This window comes from Ornithorhynchus anatinus, chromosome 17 (genome assembly GCF_004115215.2).
Source record: "Ornithorhynchus anatinus isolate Pmale09 chromosome 17, mOrnAna1.pri.v4, whole genome shotgun sequence".
Taxonomy (NCBI): Eukaryota; Metazoa; Chordata; class Mammalia; order Monotremata; family Ornithorhynchidae; genus Ornithorhynchus; species Ornithorhynchus anatinus.
In genome coordinates this window covers 14,970,596-14,978,439 of record NC_041744.1, presented here as the reverse complement: position 1 = coordinate 14,978,439, position 7,844 = coordinate 14,970,596, and the positions used below count along the sequence as shown (strand labels likewise).

The 7,844-nt window shown below is 47.1% G+C and overlaps 1 long non-coding RNA gene across 1 annotated transcript; it reads right to left on the bottom strand.

Annotated features, from left to right (window-relative positions):
• Positions 1 to 2,216: 2,216 nt before the first annotated feature.
• LOC114817718 lies at positions 2,217 to 3,903 on the bottom strand. Its single transcript, XR_003765580.1, has 2 exons — positions 3,866 to 3,903; positions 2,217 to 2,381 (listed from the first exon to the last, which is right to left on the bottom strand). It is a non-coding gene; the product is annotated as an uncharacterized LOC114817718 (long non-coding RNA).
• Between the last annotated feature and the right edge of the window lie 3,941 nt (positions 3,904 to 7,844).

Sequence of the window (7,844 nt, the reverse complement as noted above, 5' to 3'; positions counted from 1 at the left end):
CACAGAGAAGTTACGTGATTCACCCAAGGTCAGACAGCAGGCACGTGGCGGAGCGGGATTAGAACGCAGGTTCTCTGGTTCCCAGGACCGAGTTCTAACCACCGAGACGTCTACTAAAAAGCTCCGCTGTCCATCAGCTCTCCCCGTTTTACATGTCAGCTCTCTTCTCCCGCCACTCCTTGTGCTCATCACTCCCACCAAACTCCCCCTTGCTCTGGACTCCCCCTTGTCCATCCTGCTTCCCCAGGCTGGAACTCTCTCCTCCATTCCCAAACTGTTAGAGCACCAGCTCTCCCCAACGTCCAAGCTCTCCGAAAATCTCACCTCATCCACGAAGACTTCCCTGATTGATTCTCAACAGCCACCCGCAGCCCTTACGTATCTTCTGCCGATTCTACTTATATAGTCTATTTACATTGATGCTGTTGATGCCTGTTTACTTGTTTTCGCTGCCTGTCTCCCCCTTCTAGACTGCCAGCCCATTGTGGGCAGGGATTGTCTCTCTTTGTTGCCGCATTGTACTTTCCAAGCGCTTAGTACAGCGCTCTGCACTCAGTAAGCGCTCACTAAATACCATTGAATGGATGCCCATCCTCAGCACTTACATATCTGTATATATAGATATATTCAATACATTCATATACCTATATATTCATATACATATTTAGTTATGTATTTTTAAAATATATACATAATATATTTCTGAGCTTATTAATATACATATATAAGTATATAAATATTTTGTGTATATATTTTAATATATAGCTATCTATACATATATGTGTATTTTTTAAAATGGTATTTGTTAAGCACTAAGTATATGTCAAGTACTGTACTAAGCCCTGGGGTAGATACAAGCTTATTAAATTGGACACGGTCCCTGTCCCCCATAGGGCTCATGGTCGCCACTCCCATTTTACAGATGAGGTAACTGAGGCACAGAAAAATTAAGTGACTCGCCCAAGGTCGCACAGCAGACGAGTGGCAGAGCCAGGATTAGAACCCAGGTCCTTCCGACTCCCAGGCCTATGCCCTAACCTCCTTAGGCTACGCTACTTCTCTGTATTCAATTGTCCCTTCAATTTCCCTCCACCCACTGTTGGTAACTGATTTTCGTCTGCCTCTATTCTCCATTAGATTGCAAACTTGTTGAAGGTAGGTAACGTGTTTTGCTTCTCGCTTAGTACAGTGTTCTGTAGGCTCTCAATAAGCATCAGTGATGATTAATTAATTTCCTGATTGATTAATAGCTTACAGATAATACCCTTCTTTTTTCCCCTCAGTCCCCCAGTGCGAACCACTTCTGATTCCCTCTTCAGAGGTGTTGCTCTGTGTTGCCATTTCAGGGGTTGCTAGGGAACTCCTGACGCACCCAAGACGTAACGCTGGCTGTCAGGAAATTCATTCATTCATTCATTCACTAGTATTTATTTAGCGCTTACTATGTGCAGAGCACTGTACTAAGCGCTTGGAATGTACAGATCAGTAACAGATAGAGACAGTCCCTGCCCTTTGACGGGCTTACGGTCTAATCGGGGGAGACGGACAGAGCAATTGTATGTACTGAACACCAACTGTGTGCAGAGCACTGTACTAAGTGCTTGGGGGAGTGCAATATAACAGGGTGGATCCATTATTGTTCTGTTGTACTATATTATTTAATTGTACTCTCCCTAATGCTTGGTACAGCGCTCTGCACGTAGTAAGCGCTCAATCAATACGACTGACGTGCCCTGCCCACAACGAGCTTACAGTCTAGAAGAAAGCAGAGAGGCCTCAGCCTCTTCTTTGTCCTGGTACGGATTAGTCATGGGATCACCATCTCAGACTCCTCTCTTCCGCAGTAAACTTTCCTTAAAGGGATCTAGAAATCCCCTTAAGCTGGATTCCTATTAAAGGTGGATCCTCACTGCGCAGGGATTTTGTGGTTAAAGCGGTCTAGCTTTCAGGTAGCAGCTTTCATGGATCACAGAGAACAGTTGTCTTTATTACAGTGGTGGAATTTGCCCTTCTGTACTTAAAAAAAAAATAAGGATAATACCCCCTTGTGTTTCTATAGCACCTGTCTCCAAGGAAGCCAAAGCAATTCACAGACATTATCTCATCTCTCCTTATAGCACACCAATCCCATGCAGGTGTGTCACCGGGCACTAGCCCCCCGGGTCTGTGCCCCAAATCCATTTTAATAGCCCTTGAAAAATCGGAATCGGAAACCGTTGATGGGGATCGGAATTTTAATTTTTTCAACCTCAGACAGAGAAGAGTCTCCCCATGGTGGGAATGGGGTCGTGGTGGGAGGGGAGTCTTCGCTGCATCCCGCGAGCTGTTCGAGTTGTGGTGGGGAAACGTCTTCAGATCTGATGATCATGATGTGATACTGCCTGGTTAATCAGGAGCAAAATCACCATCAAACTCTGTGGTGAGGAAGGCTGAATTTGGGTTATGACTAGGGCCCAATCCCCCAATTTTGCCATTACTTAGACCCTTCCATGAGGAGGAAACTGAGGCCCAGAGCGATTAAATCGCCCAAACCAGTGAGGTAGAAAAGAACCAGGAATCTAAAAACCTAGGTTTCCATACCCCTAAACGGTGTCCTCTCCACTTATTTTTTTATAGTATTTGCTAAGCACTTTACTATGTGCCAAGCCCTGTACTAAGAACTGGGGAAGATAGAAGATAATCATGTTGGAAAAAGTCCATGTCCCACTTGGGCCTCATCTGCAACGTAAGGATTAAGACTGTGAGCCCCAGAGAAGTTAAGTGACTTGCCCAAGGTCACTCAGTAGACTTGGCCCCAATCCAGAGCTGAATGTTCACAGTCTGGAAAGGATGGGAACTAGGGCTTTCCCAGCTGAAGTTCAACTCCTGCTGGCAGATTGATTGAGGAAGTTAGGCTAGTGCCTTTAGTGAAAGCCCTCATTTTTTATGGTATTTATTAAGCGCTTAGTAAGTGCCAGGCACTGTGCTCAGTACTGGGATAGATTGGACACAGTTCCCATTCCACACGGCGTTCACGATCTTAATCCCCGTTTGACAGATGAGGTAACCGAGGCCCGGAGAAGTTCGGCGACTTGCCCAAGGTCACACAGTGGACAAGTGGCGGAGCCGGGATTAGAATCCAGGTCCTCCTGACTCCCAGGCCCTTGTTCTATCCATTAGGCCACACCGGTTCTATTTAAGGGTGTGTTTCTGGACCGGCGGTGGTGTGGGATGAGACGCCGTCTTTCTCTCTCCCGCCCGGGGAGCCCAGAAGTCCGGCGGTTCTGAGCATTCCGGCTTCGGCCGTGTAAATTCCAGGTTAACGATTAATGGGGCGTCCAAGCTGCGTGGGGTGGAAAGCACACATCAGGCACGAAGGCCGGCAGGGGCCCTCTGGAGGTGCAGCCAGAAATACGACTCTCAAACCTGGTGGAACGTCAGACTGGGAGGATTCCAGTTCCCGAATTAAGCATTCTTCCCATTGCCAAGCCCTGTTACCGAAACCTTAGCTAATAACGTAGCCCTGGGCTTTTTAAGGGTTAATGTGGGGAATTTTATTCCCGACGAACTTCGAAATCCCTACTGAAAACCAGGAAATCTTACTACTGTCTCATTTATAAATGGTCTTTCCCTCGATCAATCAGTGGTTCATATCGAGCGCTTACTGTGTGCTGAGCACTGTACGAAGTGCTTGGGAAGGTACGATACAACAGAGTTGGAAGCACTTTCCTTGCTTTCACCCTCTCTCTCCCATTCTCTTCTGTCTCCTCTCTTCTTTCTCCCTCTCCTCTATCCTTCTTCTCTCTCTGACTCTTTTCCTCCATTTCTCACCTTTCCCCTCTCCTCTCTCCCTTTCTCTCCTTTCCTCTCTTCTCTCTCTCTCTACCTTGTCTTCTCTTTCTTCCTTTTCTTTTTAGGTCTTCTTTCCTTTCTTCCTTCTTTCCTTCTCTTCATCTTGCCTCCCTGCTCGCCTCCGGCCAAATGGAGTGGTCAACCCAAGAGGTTCTGAATTCTATTCTTGCCTAGATTATGACTTTTGAGCCTGGAAATGTCACTGCCCTCATTGGGCCCTCCTCTTCTAAATGCACCCCCTTAAAATACCATTGTGGAGAGACAAGGGATAAAGATGTCACCAAGAGATTTAGAAATACTCAGTGCTGAGGTACGTCAAGCCAATGATGGGAACCAGGGCACCTTCTCTTCTCAGCTTCAGGGAAAAAGCATGAAGCAGTGTGACGTAGTGAATAGATTGTACTCCTTGGAGTCGTACGGACCTGGGTTCTAATCCCGGCTCTGCTATTTACCTGCTGTGTGACCATGGTTAAGTCACTTCACTTCTCCATGCCTCAGTTACCTCAACTGTAAAGTGGGGATTAAGACTGTGAGCCCCGTGTGGGACGTTGGCGACATCCAACCTGATTAACCTGTATCTGCCCTAGCGCTCAGAACAGTGCCTGGCACATAGTAAGCACTTAACAAATGCCGTAAAAAAAGAAAACACCCGAATGGTGCATTTTGCTCATTTTCTCCAACCCACCAGCAATTCGACTAGCTTTTGACACATTGTTTAGAAAAACAAAATTTCTTTCTCCAGCATCAGGAGCCTCCTTACCTCACACTGCCAAGATAACCCTTTAATGCCTTACTTGTTGGGGGTTCTGGTAATAAAAACTTTCCAGAGGTTTTTCAGTCAGTCCATCGATCATATTTAATGAGCGCTTACTATGTGCAGAGCCCTGTACTAAGTACCGTACTGGGAGAGTAATAATAATAATAATGTTGGTATTCGTTAAGTGCTTACTATGTGCAGAGCACTGATCTAAGCGCTGGGGTAGATACAGGGTCATCAGGTGGTCCCACTTGAGGCTCACAAGTCTTAATCCCCATTTTACAGATGAGGTAACTGAGGCACAGAGAAGTGAAGTGACTTGCCCACAGTCACACAGCTGACAAGCGGCAGAGCTGGGATTTGAACCCATGACCTCTGACTCCCAAGCCCGTGCTCTTTCCACTGAGCCACGCTGCTTCCCTTGAATACAATATAATAGACACAGTCCCTGCCCACAGCAAGCTTACAGTCAAGAGGGTTTTCGCTCTTTGTACTTCCTGTGCAGTGTCAATCAACTCTTCCCACCGGGGTAGTTCAGAATCCAATCAATCAATATTTTTTATTGAGCCCTCACTGCGTGCGGAGCACTGTCTTAAGGGCATGGGAGATTACAGTAGAGGGAGAATTTATGCTCCCAAGCTTGTCTCTTTCCCACCTGAGGCTCACAGTCTTAATCTCCACTTTACAGATGAGATAACTGAAGCCCAGAGAAGCGAAGTGACTTCCCCAAGGTCACACAGCAGATAAGTGGCGGAGCCGGGATCAGACCTCATACTCTATCCACTAGGTTGTGCATTTATTGAGCGCTTACTGGGTGCAGAACACCGTACTGAGGGTATGGGACAGTAGTATACAATAGTGTGGGTAGACCTGATTCCTGCCCTCAAGGAGTTTCAGTTTAGAAGGAATAAAGACCACTGATTGACAGGTAAAAGGCAGGAGCCCTGCCTTCAGGGAGTTTACAGTCTAAAGAATTGATTAATTTTCATGTCACTAAAGGAAGTGGCGATTAGTTCAACATAATGGCCCCAACGATTCATCAAACTCTAGACTGTGACCTCGTTGTGGGCAGGGAGCATGTCTACCAACTCTGTTGTATTGTACTCTCCCAAGCGCTCGGTATGGTGATCTGCACACAGGAGGTGCTCAATAAATACAATTGATTGATTGATGGATAGAGAAACAGCATGATGTAGTGGATAGAGCATGGGCCTGGGAGTCAGAAGGTTCATGAGGTCTAATACCGGCTCTGCCACTCGTCTGCTGTGTGACCTGGGGCAAGTCATTTCACTTCTCTGTGCCTCAGTTACCTCATCTGTAAAATGGGGATTGGGACAGTGAGCTCCACGTGGGACAGGGACTGTGTCCAATCCGATCTGCCTGTCTCCACCCCAACGCTTAGTACAGCGCTGGGCACCCAGTAAGTGCTTAACAAATACCACGATTACTCTTACCTCCGGGGGTCAGCCATCACCAAACCGAAGAGCCGAAGGAAGTCCGTCCCCCGGCCCGGCACTTGCCAAGTCAGGACCGTGTCACGCTGCCCCTCGCCCACCCAGACGAACGTCCTTGAGAACCGATACATGATTGCTCTTCCTCACCCTGGCCTTAAATTGCTCAAAGCAGGGTGTTTCCTTCCTCACCAGGGAAGATTGCACTTTGACAAATCTCGGATCTGGAAAGTAGATTGCATTGCACCTTTCGCCTTATCACCTCGCCGTCTAAGCTCCGACTCCTTCTCCGTGACGTCCCCTCCCTCTCCTAGACAGGGGCTTCCTCAGAATTCTTGTAGTTCCTTTCCAAGTGATAACAATAATAATAATTATGGCCTGGGGAAAAGATAACTTATGAAGATTGGACACAATTCCTGTCCCACATGGGCTCCCATTCCAAAGGGGAGGGAGAGCAGGTATTTAATCCCTGTGCTACAGATGTGGAGACTGAGGCCCAGAGAAGATAAATGGATGGGTGAAGTTCTGAAAACAGGCGAGAGTCAGAGCCGGGACTAGAACCCAGGTCTCTCGGACTCTCGGATCTGGGCTCTTCCCATGAGGTGACGCGGCTGAGTGATGGTGGAACTGGGTGCAACCTGATTAGCTTGTATCCACCCCAGCACTTAGTACAGTGCCCGGCACATTCATTCAATAGTATTTATTGAGCGCTTACTATGTGCAGAACACTGTACTAAGCGCTTGGAATGTACAAATCGGTAACAGATAGAGACAGTCCCTGCCCTCTGATGGGCTTACGGTCTAATCGGGGGAGACGGATAGACAAGAACAATAGCAATAAATAGAAACCAGGGGAAGAACATCTCCTTAAAACTTGACAAATACCATAAAAAAAGATAGAACACCACAAAAAAAAAAAAAAAGAACACACACAAAATATATAGGGCTCGTCCTCTAGACTGTAAACTCACTGTGGGCAGGGAAAGTGTCCGTTATATTGTTGTACTCTTCCAAGTGCTTGGTACAGTGCTCTGCACACAGTAAGCGCTCAATAAATACCACTGACTGACTGACTCACATTCCAAGGGAGAGAAATGTCCTGTGTCCCTACAGAACCTGGAATTCATTTCTACTTGGGAGTCAACCTGCAATGGATTTGTCGCCGTAAGGTAAGCAAAGATCTTGGTGCTTTATGATTCTTCCCAATTTATCAGCATTTCGCTAGACCTCGGGGGTGGAGAACTGGTCTCTCGAGAGCCTGACTCTGTGTATTGTTAGATTGTGTTCTCCCAAGTGCTTAGTACAGTGCTCTTCACGTAGTAAGTGTTCAATAAATATGTTTGAACAAAGGGTAACTGGAGGCATCCCCCAAGGGAAGGGCAGAAAAATATGGCCATCAAGGCCAGAATTTGGGGGAGAAGTGGAAGCAGACTGTCTTTTAACTTAAAGCTTCTAGGGACCCTTGTTGCTGTCTTTGAAGGTCCAGCGGAGAGAAAAATCCCTTCATTACTCCCCATTGATGCCACTTACTATGCATTTAAAAAAAAACCCCACAAGTAAACTTGTTCCAGTAACAATCTCATCTGCATTTAATTACATGGCTCCCGGCCCCAACCGTGAATTGGAACTGTAAACACTGTCCAGAACCTTCCGGCCTTAGTGACTTCCTGCGTCTGAGCTAGAGATGGGGTCCAGAGAGCCAACCACCCCTTACTCCGCCACGCCGGCGCTCTTGGCTGGACACTGCCCACCGTCAAGGTGGACGTTTTGCTCCCAAAAGCCAGGGCAGGCTGTTTCTCAGTCGT